The 16434-nt window shown below is 37.7% G+C and overlaps 1 long non-coding RNA gene across 1 annotated transcript in view; it reads left to right on the top strand.

Annotated features, from left to right (window-relative positions):
• LOC135116418 (uncharacterized) overlaps positions 1 to 16184 on the top strand; it is a 53563-nt gene extending 37379 nt beyond the window's left edge. Inside the window, exons 2-3 of the long non-coding RNA XR_010276304.1 lie at positions 14704 to 14860; positions 15477 to 16184. This is a non-coding gene — a long non-coding RNA (uncharacterized LOC135116418). The remainder of the gene's footprint in view (positions 1 to 14703; positions 14861 to 15476) is intronic.
• The last annotated feature ends 250 nt before the right edge of the window (positions 16185 to 16434 follow it).

Genomic DNA, 16434 nt, shown 5'->3' on the forward strand with positions numbered 1-16434 from the left:
TATAGTGAATGTGAGAGCACTCTAAAGATAAACAATGAGATGAAAGAGGCAATGGAAGAACTAAAGAAAGAAAATGAGATACTCAAGACTAAGTGTAATGAATATGAAGTAACCCTGCAGGGGCTGCAAGAAAAGGTGGAGGATAGTGCAGGAAAAGTGGAAGGGGTGGTATGTGAAACCAAACTGGAGAAACTGAGAAATACCTTGAAGAAAGAACATAAGGATGAAAAAGTTAGCTTCACAGAGGTGGTTAAAAAACAAATACAGGAAAAGACCAAGGACACTAATTCAGGTAATTAAAGAAAAGGAGGCTTTGGTGAGAAAGAAATGTGTGGTCTTTTTTGGGGTGCAAGAGAAGAAAAACACAGTAAAGTCTGTCAGAGAGAGAGAGAAGAGAAGGAGTTGGTAAGGAAAATCATTACAATGGTCCAAGATGAGGTACAGGGACTGGAACAAGAAGTGGAAGAAGCATATACAATTGGAAAATATAGTGAAGAGGTAAAAGGCAATTGAAAGTGAGAATGAGATCCCAAGTTGCAGTAGAGGAGATCCTAGTGAGAACCAGGAAGCTGGCTGAAAGTTCAGAATACAAGAATATTTTGGTAAAAGATATATGAACTTGGAAGAAAGGGAAAAAGAGAGGGATCTGAGAAATGAAACTAAGAAAAAAAAAATAGAAGAACAGAGACTGAGAAGAGGAAATTTTATTGAAGGGTACTAGATACACATAAGGAAATGTTATATTCGGGAAAGGGAACAAGAACTGAAAGAAACACAGCTGCAGACAGACAAATTGCATGTGGTGGAAGAAGTAGTACATTAAGAGTAATGTATACAAACATAGACAGGTTACTTTTAGGTATACTGAAAGTCAGATTACTTAAAGGAAAATGGACCAGATGTGTTGTGTCTAACTGAGACATAGTTAAAAGAGGAAGTCCATTTAAGCTTTAAGGAAGAATGATATAATTATTGGAGGAGAGATAGAAAAGGAAAAAGGAGGAAGAGGAGTACTGATAATGGTTAGAGATGATATAAATGTGGAAGAAGTGCAATATGGAGATGGCATGGTGGAGATCATAGGTATAACAATCAGGACCAGTGGGAGAGAAAGGAGGAGGATCATATTAATGTATGGAGGCTGGGGGGTCACAAGGAAGTGCAAAAGGAAGTGTTGAAGTGCCTAGACAACATGATAAGGAAGGAGAGTAAAATACTACTAGTGGGAGACTTTAACTGCAAAAATGTAAGCTGGGAGGAGATGGAAGTTCATGGAAATGCTGGACCGTGGAGTGAAGAAATGCTACAGTTAACTATGGTGAATGCAATGGACCAATGGGTGGAGGAATTTACAAGATACAGAGGGGAGGAGGAGCCATCTATGTTAGACCTGGTATTCACAAAAAAAAAAAAAACAGAGCTCAGTCCAACCATTAAATACTTAAGCCCAATGGGAAAAAGTGACCATGTGGTTTCAGAAGTGGTACTGCAAAATTGGGAGGTTCTACCATGTAAGGAGGATTATAAAAATGGGAGACTAAATCATGCAAAGACAAATTTTACAGTTAAGAAAATTCTTTTGAAGTATTGATTGGAAGAGACTTATGGAAGGCAAGACAATGCAAGAGAAATATGAAACATTCCTGAAAAAGTACAATGATGGTGTGCAGAAGTATGTATCTGTATATAAAGTAAGGAGGAGCAAACATATCTGGTATAATGCCAGATATGCAGAAGCTAAGAAGAGAAAGGATATAGCTTGGAAGAAACTGAAGAAACAAAAGAAATTAAAATAATAGAGAGCAGTATAAGGAAACAAGGAATGAGTATATTAGAATAAGAAGAGAGGAGGAGAAACAGTTTGAAAAGGATGTGGTAAAGAAATGTGAAGAAGAGCCTAAGCCTTTTTACATATATATCAATGGAAAGATGACAAGCAGAGAGACCATTAACAAGATAGTAAAGGAAGGAAGGATATATCAAACAGCAGAAGAGATGAGTGAAATTATGAATGAGAGTTTCAGGTCTGTGTTCAGTGTGGAAGTGTATTTTACAGAACCAAATGAGGAGGTAAGGCAGGGGGGTTACAGGAAGTCTTGGTGCAAAAACATGAAATTGGCAAATTGTTAGAGAAGTTGGGTGTCAGGAAAGCAATGGGGCCTGATGGAGTGTCAGGTTGGACACTAAAGGAATGTAGAAAACAAGTAGTGGAGCCAATTTGGGATGTGATTAACAGCTTGCTGATAGAGGGAAGAGTACCAAGAGAGTGGAAGAGAGCAATTATAGTGCCAATACACAAAGGAGGAAAGAGGACTGAGCCACTAAATTATAGACCAGTGTCACTAACTAGTGTTGTGGGGAAGATCTGTGAAATAGTGATGAAGGAAAAGTGAATGAAATATTTGGAAGAGAATGAAGTTATAACAAATAGTCAATTTGGTTTCAGAATAGGAAGGTCATGTGTGACAAATTTTCTAAATTTCTATACAAGAGTAATAGATGAAGTACAAAACAAAGATGGGTGGGTAGATGCAGTGTACTTGGACATCAAAAAAAGCTTTTGATAAAGTTCCACATAAAAGACTATTGTGGAAGATTAAACATATAAAAGGACTGAAAGGGACAATGCTAAAATGAATGAGAGACTGCTTAAAGGATAGAGAAATGAGAACAGTGATCAGGGACACCTGTTCATGTTGGAGTAATGTAACAAGTGGAGTACCACAGGGGTCAGTGTTAGCACCCATTATGTACCAAATATACATCAGTGATATGCAGGAGAGTTTGACCAGTTATATTAATCTGTTTGCTGATGATGCAAAATTGTTAAAGAGTCACATTGATTGTATGGAGTTGCAAAGAGATATTGACAAGATTTATGGGTGGAGCAAGAAGTGGAAACGTATTCACTGCTAAGAAATGCCATGTGATGGAATTGGGAAAGAGTAAGAGAAGACCTTCATGGGACTATAAAATGGGGGAGGAAGTAATAATGAGGAGCAAGGAGGAAAAAGACCTAGGATTTTTTTTTTTTTTTTTTTTTTTTTTTTTTTTTTTTTCAAGATACCCTGACCCCAGAACAGCATATAAGTGAGATATCTGGCTTGACGTACAGGATGTTAACAAATATTAGGGTGGCATTTCATTACATGGATAAGACTATTATGAAAAAATTATAGCCACTATGCTATGTCCCAGGCTAGAATATACAGCAGTGGTGTGGTCTTTGCATGTGAAGAAAGACATAAAGAATTTGGAAAGAATTCAGAGGGCAGCTACAAGGATGGTACTGGAGCTGAAAGACCTAACATATGAAGAGAGGTTAAAGGAAATGGGACTGTCAACTTTGCAAGTTAGAAGTGAAAGAGGAGATCTAATAATGTACAAAATAGTTAACCACACTAAGAAGATAGATAAGCAGGACTTGGTGTTGCTGGAAGATGATGAAGCACCCAAAGAAGATCAGGATTAGTCAGTGTCTGAGGGACATCAAGAAGTACAATTTTCCACATAGAACTGTGGATATCTAGAATGGTCTAAATGAGGAGGTTGTTTACAGCACCTAACATGCAGAAATTTATGGAAATTCTGGATAAATATAGATATGGAGACAGGACACTATCAGCCCTGCTTGAACCCTGTATTATACAACTAGGTAAATACACACACACACACACACACACACACACACACACAAACGGTGGTGGCAGAGCTGACAGGACGTGTTTCCTAGTGCTCTACATATAGAAGGAAGGAATAACACAGATCACTCATGGTGGAACAAGTTTATGATATGAAGACCCAGGAATACCTAGGTGGTAAATAGGGAGGGGAGAAATAGTACATGAGTATAGTTATCCTGTCTCCAGGAGAGTTTGGTTGGTTTGTTTACACTTTGGACAAAATGGCATAGGGCGACATCCCAAAAGAATGGGAGTCCTTTGAAGGTTTTACTGGTGAAGAAAGATAACTATATTATAGATTGCAGTATAGAAAAATTTTATATATGGAAAAATTGATGGACAAGTTAGTGAAGAGAATAAAGACATTGGAGGGACACCAAAAGGTGACAGGTGAGGAATTGGTGATTATTATGGCAAAGCTGATGGAGATGGAAAATAAAAATGAGAAGTTAAAGGTGGAAAATGACTGTTTAAGGAAACAAATAAAGGAAAAAGTAGAAACTGTTCTGAAAGAAAATGAGGAAATGAAGGCAAGTGTAAAGGATGTGGAAATGAGACAAAATAAGTGGTTAAATGAATTTATATTTGAAGAAGAAACACTAAAGAAAATAATAAAACAACAAGAAAATGAGAAACAAAATCTGACAGAAAGTGGTAAGAGAAAAAGTTAGTGAGACACTGTAGAAAAATATAAACAAGTAATTGTATTTGGATTAAAGGAAAAGAAAATAGTAAGCAGAATTAAAAGAGAGGAAAAGGAAAAGAACCTGTTGAATAAGTTACTGAAGAAAGTGACAGGTGAAGACAGTCAGGTATTAAAGTAAGTGGAAGAGTCCATAGAATTGGGATACATGAAGAAGAAAAAAATGAGACCCATAAGAATAAGGTTTGCAACACAGGTACAAGCAGAGGAAGTAATTAATGGGTCTTGGAGATTGCCTGGAGATGAAGAATATAAGAATGTATGGATAAACAGGGATATGGATGAGACTGAAAGGTTGAAGCAAAAGGAGCTGGTAAATGAGGCTAAACAAAAAAAAAAAAAAAAAGAATGGAGGTGGAGAAGTCTTCTGAAGAGTAAGAGATATAAGGATAAAGAAATGGTACATCAAGCTGTAAGTAAGGTATGTTATACTAATGTAAATGGATTAATGTCAACAAAGATGGAATTAAATGAGTTATTAAACAGAACCACACCAGATGTTGCTGTATTATGTGAGACAAAATGGAAAAATGAATGGGGAACTTCTGACATTGGTGATAATAAATATGATTTATGGATGAAAAATAGAAGTGACAAGGGAGGAGGTGGAGTGACAATTCTGATAAAAAAAAATGTGGCAAAGTGGAGAAGGTAATAAAAGTGAAGACATGTCTGAAGTTCTACAAGTCATGATTAGAAGTGGAAATGGAAGGATAATGAATTATGTAAGAGTGCATGTGCCACCTATGACCAATGCTTGGCAAAAAGAAGAGCAAGAAGAGATGTTGGTAGATGTGTTGAAAGGTCTTGAAAAAATAGTGAAGGAAAGTAGTGATATAGTTATTGTTGGTGATTTTAATTGTAAGGAGATAAATTGGGAGACATTGACAACTACTGGAAGCGAGAGCTCATGGAGTAATAGACTGTTAAACTAGGCGGCGAAAAACTTGATGATTCAATGGGTTGATTGTGATACCAGATTTAGTGGAAGAGATAAACCATCAAGACTTGATTTAGTGTTTACCAAGGACATGGAAATTATTGAAACTATACACTATGATAGCCCCCTAGGTAAAAGTGATCATGTGTTGATGGAATTTAATCTGAAAAATGAAAATGTAATCATTGATGAAAATTATAAGGTGAAAAGATTTAAATATAGTAAAGCTGATTTTCAAAAATAAAAAAAAAATAATTTGCTGCCATGGACTGGAAAGACTCCGAAGATGCAGATGTTCAGAAAAAATGGGATGAATTTATAAGGATGTATAACTCTTGGGGGCTGTTTAGCCCCCGTAATGTTTCTGGCGTATGTCAACAATATGGTGGATGAGGTTGACAGTTATATAAATATGTTTGCAGACGATGCAAAATTATTGAAAAGAGTGGAAAACAATATGAATTGTGAAATATTACAGAAAGATCTAAATAAGATATATAAATGAAGTAAGAAATGGGAAATGGAATTTAATGCAAAGAAATGCAAGGTGATGGAATTAGGAAAAAGCAAAAGAAGATTGACAAGGTCCTACACTATGGGAGAAGTGGAAATTAAGAAAACCAAAGAAAAAAAAGACTTGGGAATTACAATAAGTGATAATTTATCGCCAGAAAAACATGTAAACAACATGTTGGGGAAACCTATGAGTTACTAAGAAAGATGAAAGGGGGCAAGTGCTTACATGGATGAAGAGATGATGAAAAAGTTGATGGAATATGTGATTCAACCAAAACTGTTTGGTCACCCCATGATAAAAAGGAAATAAGGAAAACAGAAAGGATCCAGAGAGCTGCAACCAAACTGGTACCAAGTTTGAGAGATTTAACCAATGAAGAAAGATTAAGGAGATTGAAGCTTCCATCATTACAAGAGAGAAGAGAAAGAGGGGACCTGATTGCTATATACAGAGCTTTAAAGGGTAAGGATCAAGTTGACAAAGAAGACTTATTTGTGTGGGACTCAAGAGATACAAGAGGACATGGAGTGAAATTGAGGAAAACAGCAAGTAGAAGAGATGTCAAGAAATGTGGTTTCCCAAATAGAAGCATAGAAATATGGAACAACTTAGATGAAACAGTGGTACAAGCAACAAATATTCGTTAATTTAAAGTTAAGCTGGATGCTTATAGATATGGAGACAGGACAGCATGAGCATAGCTCTTTTCCTGTAAAACACAAATAGGTAGTAAATACAACTAGGTAAATAGTTAGTTAGTTGTTTATTGACAAAAGAATCCTTTTACAAAATAAACGAAGAACAAATAATTGTACAAGTACTTTTGTCCATGAAAAGTAACAAACATGCATTTGATGTAGAGGTGATTCTTACATATTATACGTATATACTCAGTACTTCAAAAATATAGCTACACACTTCCTGTATATAGATATTCTCTTCCATTATGTCATTTATATCGCCAAATCTGAGCATTTGATAACTATTACACAAATCAGCAGTCAATGTGCACTCTAACAACACATGTTTTTCGGTTTGAACATGAACACCGTCGCACAAACATACTCTCTGCTCAGTTGGCGTTCGACTCCACCTGCCTGTTTCAATTCTTAGATTGTGTGACATTAATCTCAGTCTTGTGAATGCCTCTCGCTGGTAATCGGGCACATACTTATCAGTCTTATAAATATTGTGAACTGTCAGTGTCGGGTTAAAGTCATTCACATATGTCCGGATCTTAGTGGCACTGTTCGGTGTGTTCCTCAAAATATTTCTCAATTTTTCCATGGGGTCATTATCTGATATCAGGGATATTTCTCTATTAAGGAATCTATATCCAGGTGTGTTTTCTCTCCTGCAAAGGTCATACACAATATAAAAAGGTTGTTCCATATCTATGACCTCCAACTTAGGTTTTAAGAAGTTTTTCCTCCTTCGCTTTACTAATTCTATTACAGGTAAAATGCCGCTTTCAACCATACATAAATTTATGCTGGTATTTTTTCTCAAACCTAATAAACACTTTACTAAACTGTTGTATTGTCTTTCTAAGTTCTTAGTCTTGTTTGTCAGCCACGACTCACAACTGTACAGTAAGGCTGACGTCACGGCAGCATCAAAAACCTTTTTCTTCAATATAAATGGCATTAATGTATTTGCTGCACAAAAAATAGAAAATTTGTTCAGTGTCGCTTCACTCATTGTTTGGTGCATGTTAATTACATCGTCCATTCTGGCAGTGTCTGTGAACCAGGCACCGAGGTACAAGTACCTGGCAGCATAGTTCACTACCACCTCACCCACCTTTAAGTCATGTTTGTCTCTATCATCACCGTTTACCACAAAAAATTTTGTTTTCTTCTCATTGATAAGCATTCCGTATTCACTACAATAACGTAACACGATGTTCATTTTCTTTTCACACATTTCTCTACTTGTTGCAACGATCACTGCATCATCCATTAACAGCATTGTATGTAAACTTCCTAAGAAATCGTCTGCTGCTATTTCGTTTTTCAGCATCTTTACCATATGGTCAATATACAAAGTAAAAAGCAGACAACTGGTCGGGGCCCTTGACGAACACCAACAGATGATTCAATGATTGCAGATTTCATAATATTTCTAGTACAGGTATACATAGCTTTAATGGCTCTAATCATTACCTTACCACATCCACGCTCTTTTAAAGCATCTATGAGTTTTCCTCTGGGGACCCGATCGTATGCATTACTAAAATCTATAAACAGGACATACAGTTTTCTCTTCTTGTACATAACATAGTCACAGAGTAACCTCAAAGCAATAATCTGTTCAACACAGCCTCTCTGTTTTTGTGCTCCCGCTTGACACTTGTCGATGTTCCACCATAATTTCAATCTATTCAATATCATAGTGTCATAAACTTTAGCTAGGTTATCCATTATAGTGATTCCTCTATAATTACCACAAATCATACGATTACCTGACTTAAATAATACAATTAGCTTGTTGTAACACCATAACAGGGGGTAACATATTTGAGTGAACACTACATTAAACACATTCAAGATAAATAACTTCCATGTTACATCAAACACCTTAATCATGGCCTGGGATAATCCTATATAACTTTTGTTCTTCGTAACATTCAGTGCATCGTCAAGTTCAGTCATAGAAAAAGGATCGTCTAAAATTGGTATATATGGCATATTTTCCAAATCATCAACATGTAACACACTATCGGCAATCGGTTGCTCACTAGATGGATTCAGTAACTTTTCAAAATGTTCTTGAAAATTAAGTTCTGAAGGCTTTTCCATATCCTCATATTGTAGTTTTCCTTTCCAATTAATTGACTTCCAAATCGTCTTACAGTCATTTTCATCAAGCAATCTTTTCCACCTCTGTTGAGTTTCATCCCACGCCTGAGTGCGACCCAAACCCCGCACCGTATGTCTCCGTGCGCACTCCATAATGGTGGAGAATCCTGCTTCTAACACTGCTTCTATATCCTCAGTTGTGTTCACTTGTGGCGCAGCAAGGCTATGTAATTCATTTGCCATGCTCTCTAAATTCACTTTCTTGTGACATACACTCTTACGTAGTTTATGCTGTGACTGATGGTAGCATGAGTTATCCAAGTCTACTGACCTAGCTAACAGTTCTCTGGCTGGCGCACACACTCCACTGTCTAGGTTCAAAGTAACACTCAGAGGTGCATGGTCTGATCTTCCTATCTCTTGATTCACTACAAGTCCTTCAATCAAATCTACAGCATTTTCCTTTACTAAACACAAATCAATCTCGGAAATCCACCCATCCTTTCGTCTAAATGACAAACCACCTCCTACAACCTTATTACCTGTTTTTAAGTGGTTAACAATCACCATTTTATTATTGTTGCACACATTCACAAGTATTTTGCCATGGTCATTCTTAGTTATGTCTTTCACCTCTCGGTATTCATACACACACACACACACACACTCAATAGATGTGTGAGGATAACAACAGATGCTGCTGCTAATATCCTGCTGTTTACATCACTGAGAGCTGTCCTTGGTGGTGGGAGTCACACTAGTGTTACTTGCTGCTGTCCTGTCTCCAAAAAAGTTTTAGGGAAAGTGTGATGACTGCCATAATGAGCAGGGAACCTCAGCCCCTACACCTCCAACGGGGACTGTTCTGAAGGAAAGACTGGAATTTTTCTGGTTTTGGTGGGGATGAGAGAAGAACTGGAGAGAGCTTGTTGGGAAGAAGTTTTATTGAGCTGGAGAGTGAAATGCGAGAGATGTAAGTAAGGATGGAAAATATGGAAAGAATGGTTGAAATTTTGATTACTGAGAAGGGAGTTTAGAAAGGTGTGTATGATGATTTACACACAAAATTAGCACTATATGAGAAAAAAACAATGGAGCATGAAGACAAGGTTGATGAGTTAAATGTAAAGCAGGGAATTTGGAAGAAGGAATAGAAGGAAAAGAAGATCAACTTTAGGAGGATTGTGGAAGAGCAAACTAAGGTAAATGTCAGCATACCAACAGAAAAGGTTGCTAAAGTGATCAAGCAGAGAGAAAACTTGGTGAGAGACACAGTAGATAGGAAAAAGACTGTAGTGGTATTTGCTTTAAAGGAGGAGTGTGTACCACAGAGGCAAGAAAGGGTAAAGAAGGAAAAGAGGTGAGTGGATAAAATGGTGAAAACAATACAAGAAGACAAGGAGCTGGCAGAAGAGATTGAAGAAATTTGAAGATTGGGCAGATATGTTGAGGGTAGACAGCATCCCACTAAAATAAGGTTTAGATTACAAGCAGCAGCTGAAGAAATAATAGGCAAAGCTTGGAAATTGGCCAGAGTTGAAGAGTACATACAAATATGGATAAAAAAGATAAGACCAGAGAAGAGAGAGCCACTATAAATGAATTAAGAAGAGAAACAAATGAAAAAAAAAAATAAGAAAGATTAGGAGTGGAGAAGAAGAGGTTCTGTTGGAGGGCCATAGACATGAGGGTGAGAAAGTGGTACAGGAGAGAGGACAATGCAGAGGGGGAGGATTAAAAGTGGCACATGCAAACATAACTGGTTTGATGTCAGCAGTGTTGGAAGTAAAGATTGTTTAAAAGAATATCATGGGTATCATGGATATCATGGGAAATGTTGAAACAAAACTGGTGAATGATGTGGATATTTTAAATATTAGAGATGGAAAATACAACCTCTGGATGAGAAATAGAAAAAGTAAGGAGGGGGGAGATGTGATGCCCCTAGTTGGAAAAGATTTGATGGTGGAGTCTAGTCTACTACATGTGGAGAGGGGGAGCCAGAAATAATGAAAGTAAGCTTAAAAAGAAATCTGGGAAGATGCCACATACTGTAGTGACTTATATTCCCCCTTATTCCAACTCTTGGGGAGAGAGAGAATACAAGAGAATACTGGAAGATACAAGGGCATGTTTATCCAAGTTGCTTGAAGAAAATTAAAATGTACTAGTGATGGAAGACTTTAACCCCCTAAAGAACTGAGGACGTTGATCATCATCCTGCCGCTATAGGACTGGAGACATTGAATGATGTCTTTGCTAAAATAAAGCCAAATTATGCCATTTTCTGCCCAATTTGCTAGCCCGGGCTATGACTACACTGATTTCAAGTCAGACAGCAAGGGTTATCAGTCTACAGCTAGGCTCCGTCATGGCCAGGAATGTGATTCCAGGGCATCTGATTCAGCTCACTTGCTGAATTTCCCTACCTTCACTCCCCACGCTCATACCATGCTGACCACACTATCAGCTATTGTAATGCACGGGGACAGAGAAAATACCCAGGTAGGGGGTGTATGGAAAATGTAGAGCACCTGTTTTCTTTTTCCCCTAGCCACAGCCGGGGCAAGCCAATCAGACAAGTGGGCTGAGCCACACTCAGTGTACACTGACACCACCTCATTCAACTCATGATATCTCCGTAACCATGGCACTAACAGACTTCCAGATGAGGCCATTCGAAAGAGTTGATTGTGGGGAGAGTACAGTTTTCATTCACTTGTTCATTGTAGTTTAAGAGAAATAAGCATGTAAAAACAGGCTATTTTACATGTTTTAAGTTCAAGCTGTGGTCCTGGTGGTCAGTCAAATTTCCTCCACCCCCCTCAGGTCTTTAGGCATTAATTGTAAAGAGGTATCTTGGGAAAGTTGGACCACAGAAAGTAGCAAGTCATCATGGAGGAACAAATTACAGGAGTTGGCTATTGCAAATATTCTTGCGTAGTGGATTAAAGAAGACACGAGATTCAGAGAAAATGACACCATCAAGACTCAGTCAAATTTTACCAAGGAACAAGTCATAGTAGAGGATTTAAAACACAAAAACCCAATAGGAAAAGGTGATTATGCATTGATTTAGTTCTTAGTAATGGATGAAAACATCAGTACAAGAAAAGAAGACCACAAGAGAGAATGGTTGAACTATAGTAAGACAAATTTTGGAGAAGTTATGAAGAATTTTGATGAAGTGGATTGGAACAAAGTATTTCAAACGGGCGACATAGAAGAAAAGTGGACCACCTTCCTGGATATTTATAATAAAGGAGTGGAGAAATGGGTCACTAAGAAATCAATGAAGAACATATTTAAGAAGAATTGGTATAATAAGAGATGTGCTAAAATTAGACTGGAGAGAGAAAAGCATGGAACAAGTGGAGGGAAAATAAAAATTTACTTGTAGACTAATTATATAAGAAATAGGAACGAATATGTCAAAATACGCTGAGATGAGCTGAAGAATTACGAAAAGAATGTTGTGGATGAATGTAAAAATCTACCAAAACTGTTTTATAGATTTATCAATGGAAAATTGAAGATTAAAGAAGACATCAGCAGAGTAAAAAGTTGGAGAAGAAAACAGTCAGAGGCCCAGTAGAGATGGCAGAAGTGTTCAACAGATACTTCCACTCAGTGTTTACTAAGGAAAATGATTTTAGGGAAGAAAAGATAACAATAGAAAATGAGAATAGTCTGAAAGAGGTAATAACATCATCATCAGAAGTAGAGATTGTTGGAAGAGCTGGATGTAAGGAAAGCAATTGGACCTGATGGTGTGTTGAACTGGATTCTAAAGGAGTGCTGTTCACAACTAGCCAAAGTGATACACAATATAATCAGTGCCACCCTGCTGGAAGGAAGAGTACCTAAAGATTGGAAATGGGTGGATATTACCCCAAATCACAAAACTGGAAGTAAAGAAGACAAATTAGATCATAGACCAGTATAGATCAAGTGTGGCATCATAGATTTATGAAAAGATCATCATCAAGAGCAGATAGGTGAAATACCTGGAAGACAACAATGTGATAACAAAGAGACAATTCAGATTTAGAGAAGGATGATCTTGTGTAACAATTTGATAAGCTTCTTCTCAAAAGTAATGGACATAGTGCAAGAGACAGACAGACGCGCTGACTGCATATACTTGGACCTAACAAAAGCATTTGATAAAGTACCATACAAAAGGCTAATATGGAAATTGAAAAATATAGGACTGGGAGGATCATTATTAGAAATGGATGACTGACTTTTTGACAGACAGAGAAATGAGGACAGTAATCACAGTTGAAATGAGTTCTACAATTATCATTTGTAGCACCATTTATGTTTGCAATACAGTAAAATCCCTCTTATCCGGCATCCACAGGACCACTGACATGCCGGATACTTGAATATAAGTGAAATTATGTCCACAATCACCACCCTACACTCACGCATCTTATCACAACAAAGATCAGCTGATCGCCGTGCCGTGCGTCGCCACCCACACTGCCACCTCACACTCACCTACACACAGTTGTAGCATTGGGCCTGTAATTGTGACTCCTTCTGATCTTTTCAAGCTGAATCACTCGTATAATACTTTGTCCATCATTTCACCACGATGATACTGCAGTGTGTGATGATTTTCCGCTGCCTTTGGGGTGTCAGTGACTTTCATGTAATCCCGCAACTTTTTCGTTTGGGATTTAATGTCATAAATAGTTGATGAGCCCACACCATATTCCGCCATTAGTTGCAGTCTGCTTTCACCTCTCTCTAATCATCAACAAATGTCTACCTTCTGCTTAAGTGTAAGCACAACATGCTTCCTCTTTTCTACAACTTTAGCATTATGAAGGCGTCAGGCGATAAACAGTGCACACGCAGGACTGAGTCACTGAGTAAACACAGTGCAGTGGGCCGCGGGTGGCGCAAAGCAGTGCGCTCTGGTGGCGAGGGGACAAAGTATGCCTCGCGTGGGAATTTTAATTGATTTTATGAGTACACACTGATTTTTTATTGATTTTAAGGCTCAGGGAAAAATGTGCCAGATACTTGAAGCTGCTGGATACTCAAATGCCGGATGAAAGGGATTTTACTGTATATGTAAACGACATGACAAGAGGAGTGACAAGCTACATAAGCCTTTTTGCTGATGATGCTAAGATTATGAGAAAAGTAACAAATAAAAAGACTGTGAAAGTCTGAATCAAGACTTAATTAAGATAAATGAATGGTTGTTGAGATGGAACATGGAGTTTAATGCCAAGAAATGCAGTGTGGTGAAGTTTGGAAAGAGTGCAAAAAGAACAGAAGACAACTACTATTTGGGAAATGAGAAAATTACTTTAAGAACAGAAGAAAAATCTGGGATTAACCAATTCTAATAAACTGTTGTTTGCAGAGCATATTAACAAGATCACTGGAGAAACATATAATATGCTGAGAAACATCAAGATGGCACTCACCTTTATTGGTGAAGATATGATAAAAAAACTGATAACAATGATATGTCCAAGATTAGTGTGGTCACCAAGTATGAAGAAGGATATCAGAAAGCTAGAAAGAATTCAGAGAGCTGCAGCAAAAATCCCTACAAGCCTAAGAGGGTATAGTTATAGAGAGGTTGAAGAGATTGGGTCTGACTACACTGGAAAAAATGAAAGAGGTGATTTAATAGCACTATATAGAATACTGGAAGGGATGGAAAAGTTGGACAAGGATGACCTTGTGATACCAGATACGAGAGGTACCAGAGGACATGGAAGAAAATTGAAAAGGAGTGTTTGCAGAACAGACATTAAGGAACATGGCTTTTCTCACAGAAGCATAGCAGTGTGGAATTAACTTATTGATGAGACTGTGTGTGCCAAGACAGTTCATAAATTTAAAGAAAATTTGGATAAGTCAGTATGGAGATGGGACAGCATGAATCTAGTGTGGCTCTTATCCTGTATCTCACAACTAGGTAAATACATATTTAATAGTGCATGGATTATTTAGGTATCATTTTGAAAGTTTAATCCAGATTTATCTGTGAATGTTTAAATATTAATAATTCTCTTCACATTTGCCAGAGCCAAGAAGAAATATAATACAGACAAGAGACAATGCATGAAGACAGATGAGGGATCTCCAAACAAGAAGATGGATAATGTGAACACAGCTACTGTGCTCACCATCATTTCTCAAGAGTTAGACTCTTCAGAATTCTGGGAACTGACAGACCAGGAAGTAAGTATTTTCTGTAATATTTTTTTATCTGACAAAACAGAAGTAATAAGTACAATAAAGACCCTTAAAAGGAAACAAACGGAAAAATGTAGTCAAAAGTTTTAATTGAAAACTATTTCACATGATCAGAAAAGTCATAAGATATTTGCCTAACTAAAAACAAATATACAGGAATACAATTATATACAATTATATATATTCTGTATATTAGGAATATACAGAATAATTCCATTGATTATCTGCTGTCTTAGAAATATGATTTTAGCTCTATTTATGCAGTTGCAATAAATTTTGGGGAACCTGTTGGTCACTTTAATTATCTTTTCTTGTTTGGGGTGGCCATGTAGTTTCTCTCTCTCTCTCTCTCTCTCTCTCTCTCTCTCTCTCTCTCTCTCTCTCTCTCTCTCTCTCTCTCTCTCTCTCTCTCTCTCTCTCTCTCTCTCTCTCTCTCTCTCTCTCTCTCTCTCTCTCTCTCTCTCTCTCTCTCTCTCTCTCTCTCTCTCTCTCTCTCTCTCTCTCTCTCTCTCTCTCTCTCTCTCTCTCTCTCTCTCTCTCTCTCTCTCTCTCTCTCTCTTGTAATATGACTGATAATATTCTTTTATTTTTGGCACTTCAGGCTATGTTCCAAGTACTGTGGTACTGCATGTCCCTCCCACAATCAGGCCACAAACTCGCAACACCAGTTTGTGATCACCATCTCTCAAGCATCTGTCACATCCTCTGCCTCTTGATCAGCTGAGACACCATCTGGATCACAATCAATTGAGATACCTTTTGCCTCTGGCATTGACAGGCACCAAAATTTTAAATCCCTGGCTTTGAGATGTCCTATCTAAAGGATATTTTGCTTGTCATTTCAGAGCAAGTGCTATGAAGACACAATGGAGTTGGATGAACAGGAACATGAGATGGATTTAGGAAATTTAAAATGAACAAGAACGCCTACTAATTGAAAAGATACAGGATGCGAAAGTAGAATTGCTGTGTTTTAACTGGAAAAATCCAGATAGAACTAGATTTTCTGCATCCACACTATTGATTCAGGATTTTCAGTTTACACTTAGGCTTCAAAGAATGCAGATTCCAAACAGAACAAATGGTTATGAGTTGCCTGAGGAGTGCAGAAGGAAGGTGATAGTTTACTCCATCTGAACTGGGATGACCAACAATGTCATCATAGTTGAAGTTGCCACTGAGGACAGTCCAGAGAATTAGGAAGCTGTTAGTAGATCCTGACCTTGATGTGGAGGTCATGACTGCCAGAGACATGCAATTGAGGAGTGAAGAGTGGCAATTTAATTTTGTATGTGCAGCAACTCAATGACACTGATCCCTCCATCTCAATCCTTGAAATTTCTGTGTTTGTGCCATTCTGAAAGCATCCTGTAGCCGCACCAGCTGGGCATCAATTGGCTCTCAGGTGATCTGTTTTACTGATCACACCCATCATCGTAGGGTCGAGGAAAGGCAGTTCTCCCTGACACGTTTATTGATGAGGTAGGCATGACCGTAAGAACTGCGAACAAGTTCTCGGTCTCATTTTCTTACAAAATAACATTATACACGGATATTAA

The sequence above is a fragment of the Scylla paramamosain genome, chromosome 31 (genome assembly GCF_035594125.1).
Source record: "Scylla paramamosain isolate STU-SP2022 chromosome 31, ASM3559412v1, whole genome shotgun sequence".
NCBI lineage: Eukaryota > Metazoa > Arthropoda > Malacostraca > Decapoda > Portunidae > Scylla > Scylla paramamosain.